This window comes from Sceloporus undulatus, chromosome 5 (assembly GCF_019175285.1).
Source record: "Sceloporus undulatus isolate JIND9_A2432 ecotype Alabama chromosome 5, SceUnd_v1.1, whole genome shotgun sequence".
NCBI lineage: Eukaryota > Metazoa > Chordata > Lepidosauria > Squamata > Phrynosomatidae > Sceloporus > Sceloporus undulatus.
In genome coordinates, this window is record NC_056526.1 from 39,449,520 (window position 1) to 39,471,543 (window position 22,024).

The window sequence follows — 22,024 nt, forward strand, 5'->3', positions numbered from 1 at the left end:
AAAACTAAGAAAAACACCAATGATTGCTACCATTTTAGACCACAGAGACATCCTGCCCCTTCACCTATAATCAAAGAATACTGCATATATTCCCTTATTGCTGCTCTTATCTTTTATTACAAAATATAAAAATGGTCTGATCCTCCAGTTCAGATGTTAAGTTCTGGATGACATATCACATTCAGCCTATTCAGACTATCCCCACCTCCTTTCAGTGCAATCTCTGTAGTGAATCAGCTGGGGACTTTTCCAATGCTTTACAGCAAGATTTAACCCTTTCACTTAACCCAGATTGTCATACAGTCGGCCCTTCTTATACATGGATTTTTTATACATGGATTCAAACATACACGGTTTGAAAATGTTCCAAAAAAGTATAAATTTACCTTGATGTTCCATTTTTTATTAGGGACACCATTTTGCTATGTCATTATACTTAATGGGACTTGAGCATACATGGATTTTGTTATACATGGGGGATCTTGGAACCAAATCCCAGCGTATAACAAGGATCCACTGTATATGGTAAACAGCACTGCGTCATGAAATTAGTGTGAGCTCCAAAATTAGAAGCACTCAATAAGAGTTAGAGACTACCATTTTTTGGCTTCTTTAAACCAGATTCTTATGGCATGGGCAACGTTAGAACTACTCAAGTGAGGTTTAAGGCAGTAGTTCTTAGATACAACTAAAATTATCATCTGTTAGCAACTTAAACATAATTTGAGAAGGAATCTTTATTCCATTTCCATCACACTTCAGGCTATTCAGTTCTGGCAGTCTAATAATTCCCTAGAACATTTTTTAAAATTATTTCTGAACCATCACATTAAGAGGGAAGTGTTCTGAATTGCTTGTTTGGGTTCAGCTCTGAAGTACATAGTATGTGACTTTGCTGGAGGAGTGAGCATTTCAATTACAAAATCTAAAGGATATGACACAGGGAAGGACTGCAACCACTCAATATGGAATTGCCAACTTTTGAGTTCCAGTCAGTAGCAACCATTTTAACAGTTTGAGCTACAGTAGATGTAATTGACTACCTCCTGGAGGAGGGGGAATTTTTTCCATTCCCTTCAAACACTAGGCAATACAATTTGGATTCCATTGATATTTTTACCTAGAGCACCTCCTAAAACTATTCTCAAACTTTGCAAATATACAGACTGTTGTGTTTCACTGTATTTAGCACTCTGCCTGTGTGTTTTGTCCAAGACAAAGACAGATATAAATTGCAACTGGTCTTTTATATTTTCAAAAATCATTGCATTTACAGGGATTAATCCAATCTGCAAGCTGTAAAATCTAGACATTTTTCATTTTTGTTGGATTGACCACTGAGCTTTAGGAACATTTCTGAAGAACTTGAAAACTTTCACTTTGATGACATTATAGTTGGTCCTAATACATTTATTGGCCAACTCTGGAGCTGAAGTTATTATTTATTTATTTATTTTTTTACAAAGCAATTAGCAACTCATCTTGTCTTTACCATTAAAAATGTCACCTGCTGATGTCTTTCTGTCAAATGAAGAGTCCATGCCTGGCTTTATTTTATTTTCTGGTCAAGCTGGATAGTCATTTAAAAGGGATGATTTTTGAAAAAGAACAAAAGTCACAGTCACTGGGTGAAACTCAAATACAAGAAAATAAATGTGGCTGGGAATAAAAGGAATAACTGTTAAACCAGCCTAACAAAAACAATTTGCATGAGATAACAGTCCCATGCCAGAGTTACTGCTCAAGATATTCAGTAATTTAAGAGGGCAAGCAGGATAGGGGGAGGACGGTGAAAAAAAGTATGTGTGTATAAGGCTGGGTCTAGACTGCTGAATTAGCACAATGAAGGGACAGTCACAGGAAGATGAATCAGTAGCACATTGCTGCAACAGAAAAAGGCAATGTCATGTTTGCATTAGCAAAGCTTTTACAATGAAGGCCATTTTCACACATGACACTGAAGCTGCAGTTCTCAATACACTCTCTTGGGAACTGGTTCTGTTGAATTTAATAACAGTATAGCTTACTTCTGCATAGCTATGTACAGGAATGTACTGTGAAAGTAATGTGGTTTGGGGGGGTGTTTTGATGTGGAGAGCTATTTTTAAATGCAAAGTACACTGTTCTGTCCAATGTAACATTGATGTTCATATTAAAAACATGTGAAACTGTCAAAATAACAATACAACATTACGCAAGTAGTAAGCTTTGATTTGTCATACTGCATTTAACTTTGTCCCATTTTGAGAAAAAAATGGGAAGGATTCTGAGGAGAGTTATAAGTATCTGAAAGGCATAGGATGTTACCCATGCTGCTCCATATAAATTTTGGTATAAATGATAACCCTTAATGACCCCTAGATGAACTCTAATAGCCTGTCCACCATTGCCAGCAAGGCATGAGGACATGTACACACACCCCTGAGGGGCACCCACATCTTCATATCTAGAGAGTCGCATAAGAGGATTATCATATGACCAGGAAGAGCAAATGTTTGCCTTGCCTGAGGATCTTTCCCCCTCCCAGGGTCTGTTGTCCGAGCAGCTTAAGACCACTAAGACAATCAGACAGGGACATCCAGGTGAAAAGCAAGTAATTAAACACCTTTGTTCTCACCATCAAGCACCTTTGCCAGAGGCAAGATTTTGCCTATAAATACTCTCAGATTTGCCTGTTCACTGGGCCAGTCTGGATTTCAGGGGGAAGCTCTGTCCCCTTGAACCCTGACCTGGCTCCTGGCCAGTCATTCCATGGCTGAGCCTCATGCCATCCTCATCATATTCCATTTGGATTCCTGGAGGGAGTCTACATTCTGGTAAGTATCACCCCAGTGATGCCTAAAATCGTATTCCATGCTAACCTATGCTTTTCCTGAGCCTTGTATGTGTGTGTGTGTGTATGTTAGTGAATTGCATGTGTTTCCCCCCATTATAAATAAATTGGTTATTAATTCTAGAAGTCTGTCTCAGCTCCATTTATTGGGATCCCCTGGTCTACTCCGTATACATATCGGGAGACGATTCTGCAAGGGCCATCGTAGCAGGCCCTCCTCTTGCAATATTTGAGCTAATAACAATAATAATAAAATTCCCCTAACAGACCCTTGGCTACATAGGAAAGACTGTAGAAAAATTTCTTTTCCAGAGGGGAAAAATTAGAAATGTGTAAGGGTGATCATATCCTTGGAATTTAAAAAAAGGATTAGGATTAAAGATTTTTTTTACAAAAAAACTTGATTATAGGGAGATTAGCTTCCATTAAGATGCATTTTTTCAATGAAATATACTGTGGATAGGTAACATGTAGCCCCCCAGAAGATGCTTGACTGAACCTCCTGCCATCTCTCAACATTAGCTGTGCTGGCTAGAGCTGACTGGAGCTACAGTCTGACATCTTAAAGGCTACACACTCCTAGAGCACGGAAATAACACATTACAAATAACAGGTTACAAATAAGTTGTAAAGATTGGGAGAACTGTGGGGGCTGGGGTAGTAGCAAGGATGTAATGAAGTGACATTGTAAAAGTAACACAAGCAGGAGTGATGTTATTTAACTTGAACAAAAAGTAATATTTTGGTTTACTTTTTAACATTACTTTAAAAAAGTATTTTAGAGGTATTTTGACAAGAATTTTTCAAGTTTTATGCAATTTCCTTACCAATCCCAAGTAATGAGGACCGCAACGTGTAACTTTTCCAACATTGTAATAAGTAGCAGAAATTCATTTTTAAAGCACTATAAGTAGCAGAAGCACAGTACTTTTAAGTATAGCACCTGAAAATATCAACTGACTAGAGATGTATATAAGAGTAGTTAGAGCTACAGTGTAGTATCAAGGGTATAGCTTAGGAACTCACCTAAGCTCACTCAAGGAATGCTCTGACACTATAGTAATGTACAATTATATAAATAGCATAACTTTAAAGGACCTAAATACACTGAAGGCACTAGATCCTGCCTGATCTCAGAGACCAAGCAAGGCTAGACCTGGTTAGTATTTGGAATGGAGACCTCCAGGGAATACCAGTGTTGTAGACTATATTTTGGAATAAAGCAATAGCAAACTACCTCTTGAGTATTCCTTGCCTAAGAAAACCCTATGAAATTCATGGAGTTCCCATAAGTCAACACATGATTGAAGGCACATATATACATATACACTGGTAAACCCCCAAGGAGGTCAATACACAACTCTATATACAGCTCTCTTCTCTTTCTGTCCTCATAGCCCCAATGAAGATAATCTTTGGCAACCTCTAACATTAATTGCAACACACTTCTAGCCATATACTAGACCATCCAGGAGATGCTAATCTCATACATCACAACAAGTGTTGCAACAAGGTAGGAATCATGCAGCTCTCCAAATGATAGATTCCATGTCCCAGCAGAATTAGCCACCATAACCAATGGTGAGGAATGCTTCATTCCAATAACATCTGGACGACATATGATTCCCACCACTGGTTTATAGCATATAATAACATTGGCCTGTTACAGACAGCCAAAATAAAGCTGCTTCGAGTCACAGTGGAGGTATGGTGTTTCAATGATGCATGCATCCTAAGAGTCCAGAAGTCACACCAAAGCCACGCTCCAGGGGGACTAACAAATGCCCAGAGTGGGATTTAAACATCCATGGCCGCAGTGTCAGTTAAAAGAAAAAAATGCCCCAAAAGGGCACAATGAGTAACCATGTAGGCTGTACTAAGGGGAGTCCTGTTGGCTCTAAGCCCCTAAAATAAAGATAAGCTCCATCTTGAATTGTGGTTGGCAATGAACATCATAGCCACCATCTTGGCTAAATGTTACAGTCATTATTGCATATTTATATGGAAATTATAACTACTGTATAGATAATCAGATTCTCCAGTTTCATTATATACACACACACACACACACACACACACACTTGTGTTCTCCTCCTCTTGTATTCCAGTAGGAACTCCAAATTTCAGAATGTAAACAACATTATGAGCAGTCACTGACCAGCTGTAAGAAAGAAAACAAAATCCTGACCCATTTCTAAGAAAACAATAATTTAAAAATATAACAACTGTGGACATGACCTTACAATGCTTACATTCATAATTTTCAGTATCTGAACCTTGGTGCTGTATCATTTGCCCAATTAAAAGTGACCTTTAAAGCAGGGGTTTTCATGACTGAACGTTCTAACACTTAGGATTTAATTTTTTAAAAAGGTTTAAGTTTTTCTGTTATTGTGTAATAGCAATAAAAGAAGGAAATAAATAATTAAAAAGAAATTAGCAAGGTTCCATAATGAATCTGACTTCTGTTTGCGTCTTCCATTCCATGATTAGGGAAGCTGATCTGGCGTTTCCTGTCCTGTTGCCCTTCCATGACATCTAAAACTCTTCTTGCAGGTAGAACACCCAGCAGCTACACTTTGCTTTGTAGTGACCACCTCAGCATCTTTCTGTGGCAGGGTACCTCCAGTTTTCCCTAGGGTTGCCAGGTGTCCATAATTATTATAAGGACTGTCTCTTATTTGACAGCCAAAAAGCTTGTCCTTCATAGGGCTGCCAGATGTCCCTTATTATAAGATATGTCCTCTCTTTAAGGGTTATTTAGACTAAAGAAGATGCCAAACATTCTGTATTTTGGAGTCTGGAGCCTTCATAAAGACAACAGGTTCCATTATGCAGTATATTAATGTGGAATGTTATGTTAATGTTGCAGGAAAATGCATGGCCATATTAACTGAAATCATAGAATCGTAGAGTTGGAAGAGACCGCAAGGGCCATCCAGTCCAACCCCCTGCCATGCAGGAAATCACAATCAAAGCATCCCCGACAGATGGCCATCCAGCCTCTGTTTGAAGACCTCTAAGGAAGTCTAAGCATAATTACAACTAGTGTGCACATCTGGGCATGCATATATATATATATATATATATATATATATATATATATATATTGCAATCAGTTGACATAACTGCATTCAACTCCTTATACAACTAGGGGACTAGAGACTTTGTGCTCATCTGGGGCTCATTCACAGTAGAGAATTATAGCACTATCATTCCACTTTAACTGCCAAGTTTCTGTTCTACAGAAATCTGGAACTGGCAAGTTAGGGAGGAATATTTAGAATTCTTGGTCAGGGCATCCCAGTGCACCACCAAATTACAAAAAGCATGATTCCATAGAACCATGACAGTTAACATGGAATAATAGTGCCATAATTCTCTAGTGTGAGTGGACCTCTGGTCTCAGATCTTAGCTTAATCGCCACCAAAAAGTGAGTTTCAGCCAAGTGCCACCAGCAAAAAGATCTGCCTGCAAGCTTGTTTTGAACGGCAGGGCTCTGCTTTGGGAGACAAAAATAAAGTGTATCTGATCAGAAACATGGAGTTCCTTTTTTGGTTAAATTTTGTTTACATCTTTCCTCAAAGGAGCAATTTAGCCTCAAAGGAAACAAGGGACATGAAGTTCAGTTCAGAGAAAGTGCCTTCACCAAGGTCCAGCCTGTGAATTTCTCAGTACAGTTGGGATTCAGACCATGGTTTACACATTACACATTGATCTGAAAAATGAACACTGGGCAATTAAGCTTATGTCACAAAATGTGTGTTACTCTAGATAACAAATGGCGGAGCAGGACCCCCAGGGAAGGTGCATGAGTTGCTCCAAGGGGGGGGCTCAAGACTTGGAGGCCCTGGTCCCCCCTCCTCCTCCCCCCAAATCTTTTACGTGCAAAATTTACACATATGTTGTTAAATATTGAATTTTCCTAAATAAAATGTTCTAATTTGAATGATGTTATTTCCTTATACAATCTGCCTTCCACATTTGCGGCTTTGACTTTGATTGCTTGTAGATTTGATTAATATGTTATCTCTAGCAATTCCTAGGTCCTCCAGAGAGATTCTGCTGGAAATTGACCGTAAAGTTCTGCTGGAGGATATAGAGATTACTAGAGGAAACACTTCTCTAGGCATTTGTAGGTCCTCCAGTGCAATTCTATGCTCAATTTCTGGCAAAAGTTGACCATAGAGTTGTGCTCCAGGACCTAGAGATTCACAGAGATCTAAAAAAGCTGGGGTGGGGGGTTATTTGCAGGGTTTTTTTCCACTTTCATGGGGGTCCTGTGCCTCTAAATCCAGTGAATGTGGAGGGGCCACTGTACAGTCAGCCCTCCATATCCACGGATTCTTTATTCATGGATTCAAGCATCCACTGCTTGAAAATATCTTTAAAATATATAAATTACAAAAAACAAACCTTGATTTTGACACTATATATAAGCAACACCATTTTACTATCCATTGCATTTAATGAGACTTGTACATCCACAGATTTTAGTATCGATGGGGAGTCCTGGAACCAAACCCCAGCAGATACCAAGGGCCCACGGTAAAATGTTAAAATATGAATATACATGAATGTGCAAATGAAAATACACACACTAAATAAAATATTTTAGTCCATATACTACGTCAAGTGGTTGGGGTTGCCATGTCTGAATGTAGATGTAAAAGGGGCTCCAAAGGGTAACACATTTGAGTACCACTGGTCTAGATGGCATCATAAGACTGTTTTTGTCACCTTGTAATGTCATCCACACACCTGGAGCTAAAACCAAGGTTTACACATTACACATTTTTGCTACTCTAGATAACAAATGGTGGGCATGGAACCCAGGCAGGTTTTGAACTCAACTCAGCCCCATTTGTTCTCCTTGAAATGAACTGTGCAAGAATCTATCTTTCTAGAGCAAAAGGGTTACACAATAAAGGATGGCCCACGTTTGCCCTCAAAAAGCCAGACCAGTAACAGCAGAGCTGCCCTCTCAGCCCAAGTAAACTAGCCAAAGCATGCAAAATACTAAAATATTTCTATAAAGGTTAAAGTCTCTTCTGACAGGCTCATCCAGATAACTGTGGATGTGTGTGTTTTTAATAGTGTTTTGTATTTTAATACATTGTACCCCACTTCGAGTCTTGCGAAGAGGCGGGAAAGAAATAGAATTTATTAATATTATTATTATGTATTATGTTTCAATTGTGAATTGTACATGACAAATTTTAGATGCAGATTGCTTTCTTATATGTGTAGAATTTTATTTATCCTCTTAAATGGATGTGTGTTTTAACTGATGTGTTTTAGCGGATGTTATTTGTCCTTCTCACTCAAGGAGGGCACGGGAAGGGGACCCAAAACACCCCTTTGCTTAATTGTTGTTGCCCCCTGCCTCAATCCATGGGAGGAAGCGGGTAAGAAATAAATATTGTTGTTGTTATTAATTTATTTTGACAATTTATATGTCAGGGTATGCCAGTTTGTATGCTGGTGGGAGTTGTAGTGCTATCCATACTGTGGTTTGTATGCTGATATGCAAGAAGCTATGCTACGTTTGTTTTTGCATCTTTTGCTAAGCTTGTGCGTACCTAGCCATATTGCTATGTTTTTGCTTTGACTATTTTTGTCTCTGCTGAGTAAAGCTATGTTTTTGTTGCTGGACCTCCACGACTCTGTTGTGATCTGTTTCACACCCCAACATTGTATTTCACCTTTCTTCCACAATGGAATAACAACAACATTTATTTTTTATTGATCTCTCTCCCCCTTCCCTGCCACTTTTTGCTTTCCATCATTATCATCAATTTATTTCAACAATTTATATCCCACCTTTCTCCCACAATGGGATGATGATAAGAATAACATTTATTTTTATTGATCCCTCTCCCCCTTCTTTGCCACTTTCTGCTTCATCATCATCAGTTTATTTCAATGATTTATATCCCATCTTTCTCCCACAATGGGATGATGATGATGATGATGATGATGATGATGATGATGATGATGATGGAAAGCAGAAAGTGGCAGAGAAGAGGGAGAAGATCTGGCCTGACAAATGGCTATTCTGGATGCTCTTCTGCCATTTCCCTGCCAGAGAGAAGATCAAGGCAGCTCTTCCGGCATTTGCCCCTCCTCTCCCTCCATCTCTCAAGAAAAAGGGCAGAGGGACTGTGGGTCATCCTGATGATGCCAGATCTGGGCCAGGAGCAGCCTTTCTCTGCCAACCTCAGTTCTCTCCCCATCCCTCCTTCATTTTGGAGAGAGAACATCTCTCTCCATCTTTTGTCAGCCAGTGGCTGAGAGCTCAGGGAGGTCTCTAAGAAGGCTACCTTTCTCTGCAAGGGGGTGCCTTTTTTGAAGATCCCCCCCAGCCTTGATTTTCCTCCCTTTGGAGTGTGCATGGGACAACCCCAAGGGAGACACAGCCCAGTGTGTTGTGCGCCTCCTGGCATTGCGCTCCATTGTGCCAGATGCAAAATGGAACATGGGGGCTTTTGGATCAGGGAGGGTGGCAAAGAGGTGCTTTGTGGCCCCCTCTCCTGTGCATTCACTCGAGGAAGGCACGGGAGGGGGCACAAAACACCCCTCTGCCACCCTCCCTGATCCAAAAGACCCCCATCTCTAAAGAGATGGCGCAGAAGACATCTGGGGAGGGAGGGATGCTGGAGCAAAAACCCCACCACCCTTAAGATCTGGAGGAAAGAGATTGTGTATAGAGGGAGGGAATAGAAAGAGAGAAAACAGGGCTGCCTGGCTGCTGCATCCGCATTGCTATTGTGATGTCGTCGCTTGCAAAAGATGGAGAAACCCAGGCGGACCCCCCTCCCTTCCCAGTCTTTCCAAACCCCACATCTTCAAAACCAGAGCCTTTGAAGGATGGGACCCTTCCTCCTTCTCTTTCTCCCTAAACTCAGGGGTTGAAAACCTCAACACCCTCTAAAAATACAGAAAATCCACATCACACACACACAGCCATTGCTCCAACCTAATAACCCATTTCTGTCACAGCTCGCCAAAAGAGAAATGGTCTGGAGCTGCCCTCAAGGAAGCAGAGAGACACAGACACAACACACATGCACTGTGCAGCCCCAGCGTCACTGTGTGGCTGACTCTCTCTCTCTCTCTCTCTCACACACACACACACACACACACACACACACATCCCCATCAACACACAACTGTGTGTGGTCTGCCCAAGATCTGGACTCTCCAGGGCAACTGGAACTTTCAAGAAGAGAGACATAAAACCAGTTCTACTGTACCTGTTTTCAGGCATCATTGTCAGCTCTCCCTTTCTCTCTTTTTAGGTTTTTTTCCTTGCTGCTTCTGCCCACCCTTTTCCGATTTATCTCAGCTACTGGGTTTGTCAAGAAGAGGGGGAGACAGGAAGAGGTGGGGGCTTTGGTTTTTTAGATAGATAGATAAATAGACAGATTTTCCCCTTTCCCCTCTTCTCCAAGCCCCTTGGTCTGCACCTTCGGTTGGAGCCTGCAAAAGTGAAGTCACAAGGCTGATTCTGTGACATCACATGGAGCCCACAAACACTGGATTGTGACTTCACTGCAGGATGGAGCAGGGAAGATTAAAAAGAGAGAGGGGGGGAGGGAGGGGGGAAAGGCTCTTATTCCAACACTTATCTGCAAGAGTAACAAAGGGATCATGCAGAGAAAGGCTACCAATGGGTACCCCCTTTTTTACGCATGAGAGTGTGCATGCAAAATTGCCAGGCTGAAATAAAGTTTACTCCTCTTTCATGTTGGACTGAAGGCAGGGAGCAGCCCCGTCCATAAGGGAAACATATCTGCCTGTGGCTATCTCCCTTCCCCCTTTCCCTTCTTTGAGAGGACTGAGACAGCCCTCCCATGACCAGGGTGGCAGTGGAGAGCAGTGCACACTGTGGGTGGGAAGGGCTGAGGGGGGGGGGGAACAGGGAGGGAGGAGGAATAGAAGAGACAGGCATGCTCCAGGTCCAGCCTAGGTTGCACTGGCAAAGCCTGTGCAAAGGTGATACCAATACATGGAATCAGGCTAAACACCAACACAGAATACACAAAGGTGCAATAAACGCAAGGCTGGCTTGTTTCACTAGAAGGACTGAGAAAGGCATTTGTAATCACACACTGAAAGGCTGGATTCCAGGATTCCAAAGACATCCCTGCAGAGTGGCCCAGGAACAGAAAGGCAGCAAAGGGCATTTGTCTTCATTTCTATCTGTTCAACAAGAGAAGCAGAGGCACTGAGCCAAGGATGGAAAAGAGCAAGCGGTTTCAGCACATTGTTTACTACTAAGTGATATTCTTGCCTTGGCCAGCAACCAAGTGCCACTGACTCTAGCAGGAAAACACAGGCGAGATCATCTTCCAGGAATGTTTTAATGTAATGACTAGATACAACAAAGGCCTAAATTTTAACCAGTCCTTTAACCAAGATTTACTTTGTGTGTATGTGCCTTCAGCTTATGGCGACCCAACGAATTTCATAGGGTTTTCAGGTAGTTTTGCTAGTTCTTTCCTCTAAAATGTAGCCTAAAGCAACTGGCATTCCTTGGCGCTCTCCCAGCCATATACTCTATTCTGCTTTGGTCAGGCCTCACCTGGAACACAATCCCCAGTTCTGGGCATCACAATTCAAAAAGGATGTTGACAAGCTGGACCATGCCCAGAAGAGGTGGACCAAAATGGTGGAAGGCCTGGAAACTATGCCCTATAAGAAGCGACCTAGGTTTAGCCTGGAGAAAAGATGTGTAAGAGATGTCATGATCGCCATATTTAAATATTTCAAAGGATGTCATATTGAGGATGGAACATGCTTGTTCACTGCTGCCCCAGAGACTAGGACAATGGATTCAAATTACAGCAAAAGGGATTCCACTTAAACAATAGGAAAAAGTTCCTGACAATAAGAGCTGTTTAACAAGTGTGTGGTGGCGTTTGCAGGTTTTTAAGTGTGGTGGAGCTTGGAGGTTTTTAAGCAGAGACTGGATGGCCATCTGTCAGGAGTGCTCTGATTGTGAGTTGTTGCATGGTGAAGAGTTGGACTGGATGGCCCTTGTGGTCTCTTCCAACTCTATGATTCTATTTTACTTTTATTCACCAAGGCTGACCCTGCTTATAGCACAGCTAAATACAGCACTGTACAGATGGGTGCCGCCATTTTGATGTAACGGATGCTTAGCGTCCGCATGTCGTGGCGTCATTATGATACCACAAGTGTGCCATTGGCAAACTACAGTGTCATAATCGCGCCGCAAAAAGAACCCACTTTTTGCGTGTTCTTTTTGCTCCGCAGGGAAGTCCCGCAGTCTGGAGACTGTGGCTTCCCCACGGAGCAAAGCAAGGCACCAGGAGACCATCCTTTTTGGACGGTCTGTCCCGTGCCTAAGAAAGCATGCAGATTTACCCACATTCAAAAAGAGCAAGTATTAGATTCAGCACTAAAAAGACAGATTTGGGCCAAAGTTAGGGGCTTTACGGACTGCCCAAAAAGGGCGGTCTGCTGGCACCGCTGGTTGCTGCGTCCGGGAACCTCAGTGGACAAACTGTGTGATTCCCGGATGCAACAAAAAAGAAGCTGCAAAATGCAGCTTCTTCTTGCGGTGCGGAAATGGCACTGCAAGTCACCAATGGCGCACTCACGGCGTCATTTCTGCTGTGTGACTTGTGGATGCTAGGCGTCCACGACATCAAAACAGCAGTCCCTGTGTAGAACAGTGCCGCCATTTTGTACACGCCGAGCACGTACTAGGGTTAGGGGCATCCGGAAAGGACGCCCCTTTCTAACCCTAGTACGTGCGCGGCACATACTTTCTGCCTGTGCAGAACGGGCTTTAGTTGAGTCAGTCCTAACAAAATGCAGACTATTTACATATGTTGACTGGCTTAGAAAATAGAAATCTTCAAATGTCAGTCTCTGTAAAAGATGTCCCAAATTTGTTTGTTTGTTGGCAGCCCCATCTTGGCTGATTCCGCACCATGAATCTTTAATGCTGTTGAGTCTCTAGTCTTTCATAATTTGCTAAAAGTTCAATAAAAACTCAAGTTCAATGTAGCACTCAAATAAAGCTATATTATCCAGAAATCATCTTCCCCATGGTCAAAATTACAGTATCCCTTTTTTTAAAACTACTCACAAGTAAGTGTCAATACAGCAAAGGTCCTTTTCAGTGTTAATTAAGCTTCATGTTTGCAGGTCTTACACATTTTACTGCTTCCCATATCATTCATTGAGAGTGTTAATTAATTAGTAACTTCTTTCTGGGGTTTTCCTTTTCTTATTTTAACAATTATGGTGCAATTAATAATAATGAGAAATAATCAGTTTTTGAAACTACAATCATATGCATGCTCCTCTAGAAATAAATTCCCATTACATTCAGTGAAACTTAACCTTTTTGTGGTCATCTACTGAAGTCTGCATACATATTGTCAAGTATACATCTGGTCTCCATGGGATCAAAAATGGACACTGGGACAATTAAGAGGCTCTGCATTACTATTCATCCACAAGTAATAAATGGGCAGGATCCTCAAAGAATAATCTTTAAATTAAAGCCACAGACACCTGAAAACCCTTGGTAGGTAGCACTCTGCCCAGGCTGTTGCTGTAACTGCAATTTATGCTGGTGAAATAAAATAAAAATTACCACAAATCAGGCCTGAAAAAACAAAAGTGGCCAACACAGAACACACAGGGCTTAATAATTTTATGCTGTCTGTATTCTCTGTAAAATAAAAATAAAAAAACAATTAATGAACAAAACATGGCAGTTCCAGAGAATAAGCAACCTCCCTTTATTCTGAACTAAATCATACTTATTTCAATACAACTCACTTCCAAATGTTTTGATTGCAAGCTTCATTTGTAAAGCTATCCTGGGTTCCTTCACTGGGTTTACAAACTCCCTCTTGCTTTTATATAAAAGCAGTGTGGTATCAGTTTAAAGGCATGCTGGACAGAAAGAGATTATCTCTTTAAGAACCATCTCTAGAAATGTATAAATGGTGAAAATAGGGGAGGAGAACTATCCACATTTACAGCTTTCGTAAATTATATTTTTGTGGGATGCATTAATTAGCACGCAATATCATCACAGTTGGTACCACTATTTGTCACACACACACACCCCCAAAATTCTGTCTTTGAAAAGGTTTTATGAAATGTACCATTGCAACAAATAAATTCAGGAAAAAAAATAAGCTGGTGAAGTATTTCAGCCAGTTCTTACTTCCATGCCACAACATATCCTGGATGCCAAGATGCCTTCAGAGTAGAGCCCATCTTTAGGATTCTGTATGTTGCATACCTCCAGATTTTGTCTACATAAAACAGAAAGCAAGGTCAGAACAAAATGCCATTCTCAAATAGTCCTTATTGAGCAAGATCCTAGAATGTGCAGTGGCTTCCCTGCTCCTTATTTTCTTAAATGAAATGGATTATCTTGATCCACTGTAATCTGGCTTCTGGTCTGGTTATGGGACAGAGGCAGCTTTTGGCACCTTGATGGATGACCTATGCAGTGAACTGGACAGGGGGAATGTGTCCTCTGTTGGTTCTACTGAACCCTTTAGCAGGTTTTGACACTACCGGCCCTGCTATCTGTTCTGGACCTCCTGTCTGAGATGGAACCTAGGGACACAATTCTGCAGTGGTTCCAGTCCTTCCTAAAGGAGTGAGCTCAGAAGCAGGTGCAAGGAAGCTTCTGTTTGATGCCATGGTTATTGGCCTGTGGGGTCCCTCAGGGTTTGTTTTATCCCCCATGTTGTTTAACATATGTATGAAACCACTGGGAGAGTTCATCTGGAGTTTTGTATTTGGTGTCATTTGAAACACAGATCAGGGAATAAGTACTCCACCTGTGCTAGATGAGGATATATTCCCCCTGAAATCTCAGGCTTTCAGTTTGGGTGTTCTCCTGGAGAAAGCTAAATATCTCACAAAATTGCAGTTCCCAGCATTCCATAGCATTGAGCCATGGCAGTTAAAGTGGTGTCAAACTGGATTATTTCTGCAGTACGGATGCAGCATTAAATGAGCACTTTCTCTTATCTAAATACATTTCTGCAATGCAACTAAAAACTAGTTCTTGCCCTCCAATAGGGACAATCTAACCTATGAAGAAAAATATAGTGTGCAATTTAGAAAAAAATCTATTTTAACTTTGATAATGATGGCTAGAAATGTAGTTATTTAATTATGATAGTTTTCTTATTTCTGAAAATAGATGCTGTGCCAAAAATATGTATTCCCAAAGAAAATGTTGTTATATTTCTTTTTCTTTTCTTTTCCTTTTTTTCCCTGATACCATCATGAAAGCAAGAAAGGAGATGCCACCTAAGCATTAGGAAGAACTTCCCGACAGTAAGGACTGTCCACATTGGAACAGATTGCCTCAGAGGATGGTGGATTCTCCTTCTTTGGAGGTCTTTACAGCATGTGTGGATTACTATCTCTCTAGAGTATTTTGACAATTGCCCTCATGACAGGGGTTGGACTACATCGCCCTTATGGTCCTTTCCAACCCTATGATTCTTGATGCTGTTAAGATGGCATCCAGACTGTTCTCTCTGGAACATTATCCCTTCCATCAAAGAAAGCACCGCCTACCATTTTCTTTCCCATTAATATTTATTATATAAAAATGACACAAAATTGTAAGTCAGTGTATATACAAAAAGTTTGGAAAAGATAACTCCTAAGAAGAAAATTGCTGACCTGCAATTAGTGTTATAGAACTCAGATAGCTGGGCATATATATTAGTTCTGTGCAAATGCAGAATGTATATGTACACGTTCATAGAAACCATTAAAAAAAGAGTGTTAGGCAAAAAAATAAGCACACACACACCCATATTCACATCAGCCCTCGATGTACTTTCTATACCCTGTGATTGCAATATATGCATGTAAGCCTGTTGGCAATGCCTGCAGGAATGCTAGAGGGAGAGTTGAAATAGGTTTCCAGTGTTTGGGGATGGGCTCCCTTTCTCTGCTAGCAGTCCAGATACAAGAGGGTTTACTCAGTGTAGTCTCAAAGAGGTTGTAAAAATCCAAGTATCTTAAGGTTTACTCTTTTATGGATAGATAAGAAATCTGGAAATTTCCATTACTGAAAGCCACTAAAAATATTTTGTTTGATGCATTTAATTCAGTACAATGAAAGGAAATTACCATCACATCTAAAAAGGTTAACCAATGGCATGAGTCTTCTAAGGTGCTGCTACTCAAATTAGTGGTCCACAGAAAAATGCTGGTCTTTGACCATTGGCTACCAGTCCACAGTGAGTGTCTGGAAATAATGTTAACATGATAATAATATGGTGCAAATATGGCACAATTATGATTCTGGTTCCTGGCATATTGGGGGAAGGGGGACTACCACTTCATTCTTCATCACATCTCTGAGATCAAAGAGTAGGATTGATCTAAGGCATTCCAATGACACATTTTCATAGGAACAGTACCCAAGACTATCATGAGGTGGATGTTTTTCATAATTACTCTTTAGAATATTTAGTTTAAAAAGTAACATGTTCATTCTTAATAACATTATTAAATGCTTCTGGTCTCTGCCCCCCTAGAACTGACCTTCATTACTTTAAAAATCATAACAAATAGAGTCACTGCTTTTACTGTGTTACAACCAAGCTCTCCACTTTTAACAATTATCAAGTGCTAATTTTTCACTGTTGTATCCTAAATTTGCCCTGGGCTAGTAATCCCAACATGAACAAAACAATTTTTAATAATGCTTCATGCATAAAGATATGATTAGAATAGACTGTAGGAATACTTTCTATGATTCTGACATACCCCACTGCTTAAAGTTAATTTATAATGTATAATCCTCTTGCTGCAGCACTATTTTCCTCCAAAACTTTTTCCAGGTGTTGTTGTAGAATAAATTCTGGGGCAATGTATTCTGCTGCTAGTGCAAAAGGTACATTCTTACATTAATTTCTAACACAGCAGTAGCATCATACAGGGACTATATTGCCTTAATTTTATATTTAAAGCAAGTTGTATATAAAAAATATTAGGCATCCTATACATACAGGCACATTCCTAACTTGATTGCAATATCAAAAACAGAGAGCAATGTGAAAAAGCCATCCCATATAAAAACCATTCTTATTTTGAAGAATAGGACTAGTCTTAATCCTGCATCCGTCATAGTAAATACAGTCCAGCATTTATCACAACAGAGAGCTTGTTCCCCCCCCCCCCCCAAGACTGGCAAAGAAAATGGCCATGGAACTTACAGATGTACAACTAAGAAGTATAAGACTTGCACATTACACCAATACTTTCAGTGTTTGACATAATCAGTCTTTTTTCTTACAATACAATAAACATAGGTAACTGAAAATGTAACCCCAAGAGTACAAGTAATTTGAGTCCTTGGATAGAAGGGATATGAATAGCTTGTTGTCAGGCTCCTCAGGATCCTAAAAATGCTCCTAAAGGAAATGTATTAATTCTGGTCACTGTCAAGAGGACCTTTGAGCATGTGTGACTGCACATTGAAAGGCACTACAAAACATGGAATTTGTCTTCTGAAATCCAATGAACTCTTTAGATACTTGAGGATCTCAAGCTATTTAATAACTTTGTACTTGTAGACTTAACATTGCAGATTTAAATTTTTACAGGTGCTCAGCAACTCTAAGTGTTCTGAGACAAAATAATGATAGACTTAAAGAGATAGCTAAGCAGTTTAATACTTATTCTTTTCATATTACAGTACATGCCAATATTTTACATGTCCCTCATTTCTCCCCTTTTTTGTCATGCTGCTGCATTTTTCATTGTACTACAGTGGGCCTTTGGTATCTGCTGGGGTTTGTTTTCTGGACCCTCCAAGGATACCAAAATGTGTGGATGCTCAAGTCTCATTACATACAGTGGCACAGTAAAATGGTGTTACTGATATAAAATGACAAAATCAAGGTTTGCTTTTTGAAATCTTAAATAAATGTTTTCAAGCCATGGATGGTTAAATCTGTGGATGCAGAATTTGTGGGTGGGGAGGACCAACTGTGTTTTGCCCTACAGTGAATGACACTTATGTCTAGTCAAAGATGACTGAATTATTACTTCAAATAAATCAATGTTTCCCTTGGCCATTGGTGTTCAGCATTCCTCTGGTTTTGACATTTTTTCTGTGTTTAAAATGTACATAAAACTACTGGATGAGATTGTCCTAGAATCACCAATATGCAGATGATACACAACTCATTTTTTCCTCCATCCAATATCAGGAAACTTGCTGATGTTCTGAATCACTATTTGGAGCTAGCAATGGCTAGATGGCAGACAGTAACCTGAGGTGCAATAGAGACAAAACAGAAGTGATCCACTTCAGAAAACAGAGGCACTTATGAGAAAAGAAAGGGGACGTTCAGTCAAATAGTAGCACCTTTCTATCGGCCTTAACACATGATGCCATCTTTCTTCAATTGCCTTCCATGGTAGACAGGCATAAAAGAGCGTCTTTTTTCCTGGCTGGAAAAACCAGTTCAACAAAAGTCAGGCTTTTACGACTGTCTCCCACGTGAAGAGAACTGAAGAACTATGATGTAATGTGGCAAGACACACAGGCCACTGGTGCACTCATTACGTCCGCCCTGCTGTGGAAAAAGAACCCACTTTTCCTAGGTTCTTTTTCCTCCAGAGGGAAGCCGCGTGGTTTGGCGGCTGCAGCTTCCCTCTGCAGGAAAGTAGGACGCCGGAAGGCCGCTATTAAAAAGCACTGAGCTTCCAGTTTCTGTCCCTGTTCCGGCTGAACTTCCACTTTCTGTCCTTGTGTGACAAGCTCCAGAGAGGCACTGGAACTGAAATATGGCCCTTTGGGTTAAAACTGCTCTTGAAGTTTTTCAGTTTTCAGTTTGGGTCCTTCTAGACCTGCATACTCAGGTGATGACTCTTTAGGAGGAAAAGATCATTCTCCTCCCACTGAGCCTCACCCCACTCACACCATCTCTTTAGCATTTTAAAGCAATACAGGCAAATGCCACAGTCCATCTCTGCCAAAAAGGAGATGTTTGCGAAGCAGCGTTGTCATACATCCCTTAGGGTTCCACGTGATGCGGTCTGCACACCTCTAGTGATGCCACTGTTTTTAACAATATGTGGTTGGGGGTGGGCATTCTGCCTATCTGTAAGCCACTTTTAGTCCCAGTCTGAAGAAAAGGCAAAATAGAAGGATGGAAGGATGGTTCTAACCAGAAGTGGAATTCCAGTCAATTAGGAGGGGAGCATTTCTGCCAGTGAATGTGATCCCTGGAGGATTCCAGGGCAGAAAATTGGCTCCTGGATATGCCACTGCATCCACTCTGATGTAAATCCTACCTTTCCTGCCCAACATGGGACTCGATGTGGCTTATATAAATTAAAACCAATGGGATATTTTTAAAGAAATCACAGTAAGTCCAGGATGCAGCAGTGAGAAAATCAGTGGCTGATCGCTGATAGAATCACATATCTGCCCTGCAAGAGCTGCACTAGTTACCATTCCTCTTCACGTACAATTCAAAGTGTTGGTGGAGACCTTGAAAGCTCTAAATGGCTTAGGTCCAGAATATACTAAGGGCTGCTTCTTCCCACCCCAGCCTGTTCATACACCTCTAAGGTCATAGTTCTTTTTTTCTGTATGTGAGCTATTGTGGAGGCATGACTGATGGGAAAAAGGTAAAATATTTCCTCAGTGGCCACACCTAAACCATAGAATTCTATGCCCCAGAAGTCTAGGTTTCCACCTTCATTGACAGTATTTCACCACAGCACAAAGACTTTCTTGTTTAGGCATGCATTTGTTTTATGAGATTTAATCTCATGTTTTATCTACAACATCTGTCTGTTTTTATTACTGTATTGCTTTTTTGAAATTTTATTGTATTTTATTACTGGTTTAAATTGTTGCTAGCCACACTGATGAATATCTATAAGCACCAAAAGGGAGAGATGTAAGTCTTTCTATAGATAAAAAATAAACAAAATGTGCATGTATTATTAAATTGCAAAATTCATTGTACTTGCGTCATCAGAACAAGAGAATCTGACTTCCGATGTTGGTCTTTTTTTCATCTGCAATATACTAAAGTCACACTGCTCATTTCCTCAAAAATTACAGTAAGTTAATTAAACCTGTATCAATTCCATAGTGGCTCAACAGTTTTTAGGAGATCTCTCTAGCCAACGTTCTTCTGCCTGTCTGACTTCATCCTTTACATGTACTGCTGTTTTGAACTGCACTTCTAACACGCAAGAAAGGGCTGGTGGAAAAAGATATTTAAGCCACAAAGGCCAACTAAGCAGACATTTTGCAAAAAAAAAAAAAAAACAAACAAACCAAAAAAAACCTGAAATGAAGGAACTACGTACCCCAAAAAAACAGATGGTTAATGCTTCCTCTTCCCCCAACACAAAGCTGGATACTTACCAGTGATGCTACAGCTGGGCAATACCTCAAAAGGCTCTATGTTATAGGCATTAGGGACAGTAAAGAGCTCTTAGCCATATGTGCCCTTTCACTTCTTTGCTTCCCAGGGCCATCTGTCTGTTTTCAGCTTAGGCACTAGTGAAGGCTCAACATCTTTCTTGCTCTAAACAGAATCCTTCAGCATTGCCTGTTATCCAACACAGAGATATACCCGAATCTCCATGGGGATGAGCTCTGGAAGTGCAGTTGCTTTGGGATGTCAGATGAGATAGTCCTTACACAGTGTCACCACTTAAATCGCAGGAGGCAGACAAGTCTAACATTTCAAAAAAACACTGAAGTCCCTTAGACACAGACAGGTCTGCTGTTGTTATTCCTGATGTCTTTATAGCCACTATAGCTGACTTCAATACGATGCTTCTCCATTACTTTTTAAAATATTTATTCTGCCCAAAGTCTGGTGAAATAGACTTTCATAATAGCAACCTATGAGGGACATACTGGCCATACCATTAAGCATAGTGAAGCAGTTGACACAGGTAGCAGATGCAGAAAAGAATAGTGGCCTTTCCTTCTTGAATCCTCTGGCTATTTCCCCCCTTGTGAGTACAGAAATGTGTGTGCTACATAGTCCACTGGATGCTGCCTCTGCTCTCTGGTGTAGCAAAAGATACTATCCCTCCGGCAGTGTTGAAATAAGATTCACCTGCTATCCAAGTGCCTTCTGTCCCTTGAATGGGGTGCTGGTGCTATTTTATCCTTTGCCTCAGACAAAATGTCTTGGTCCAGTCTGGTCTATTCAGTTTATTTCAATGAAAGGAATTAATTCTTCCCAGATCAAATACTGAGCCTCTAATGTGAAGACTCTTTTGATTAAATCCAACATAGTTCTCCTACATAGAGTAGACCCACTGGAATCAATAAGACTTGAGTTGATTGTGATTAACAAGTCCTAGTAATTTAAATTAATCTATCCTAGGTAGGACTAATATTGGATTTAGCCCTGATTTATTATACCAGAATTACCTTCACATGCTGTTTCACAGTAATTTCCATCACACTCTCTCCTGGGCAGAAATACTGAATAACAGTAGCAACAGATACAAATAACAAGGAGAGGTCTGTCCTACTTCCTCCATTAGGTGCCTCTCCCATCACAACACTGAAGATCAGCTCACAGATGTTTAACATGCAGTTGGACACAAATGTGCAACTGGAAAATTTGTGCAGTTTAAAACTGATAATGTGCAGTTGGAAAAACTGGAGGGGAACTAGAAACACACTGCATATTTATTAAGCACTTCAATGGCAGTGTTTATCAGGTTATCTTGGTGAAAACAAGGGAAGTCCAGTTTTGAAGAGGTACCAATAATTTTGGCAGTACAGTTTTGATGTGGCAGCAGAAATTATTCTTGCAGTAGTGTGCAATGGAGTTGGGATTGCACTGGTGCATGAGCTACTGGATTGTACTGTTATTTAATAAACTAAGGCAGATTGTTAAATGCATTGTTGCTGTCTTGTGAGCAAGAGCTACTGGTTGCTGTGGAAAAAACTCCCCCGGTACAAGCCTCAAGAAAGGAGCAAAGCATGCTTTGTGTTTGTTTGCCTTTTTTTTTATCAGTCTGGAGGAATCTGTGCAGTTAGAATAGCTGCTCAAAAAAGAAAATACTTCCTGATTGGAGTGATACCTTGGGGGGAAGTACTGTCGAGTACTGGGAAAATACAGTACTTGTTCCTCTGCTACCAGGAAACAGACGAT

At 40.6% G+C, this 22,024-nt stretch overlaps 1 protein-coding gene across 3 annotated transcripts in view; it reads right to left on the reverse strand.

The window, feature by feature from the left end:
• The window catches only part of TCF20 (transcription factor 20), a 181,490-nt gene that overhangs the window by 76,742 nt on the left and 82,724 nt on the right, over positions 1 to 22,024 (reverse strand). For 2 of the 3 annotated variants that reach the window (XM_042467735.1, XM_042467734.1), the window contains exon 2: positions 14,053 to 14,143. The gene's annotated coding sequence lies outside the window, so the exon portion shown is untranslated. Of the gene's footprint in view, positions 1 to 10,090; positions 10,321 to 14,052; positions 14,144 to 22,024 lie in introns of those variants that run through there. The other variant, XM_042467732.1, reaches the window with a different exon arrangement.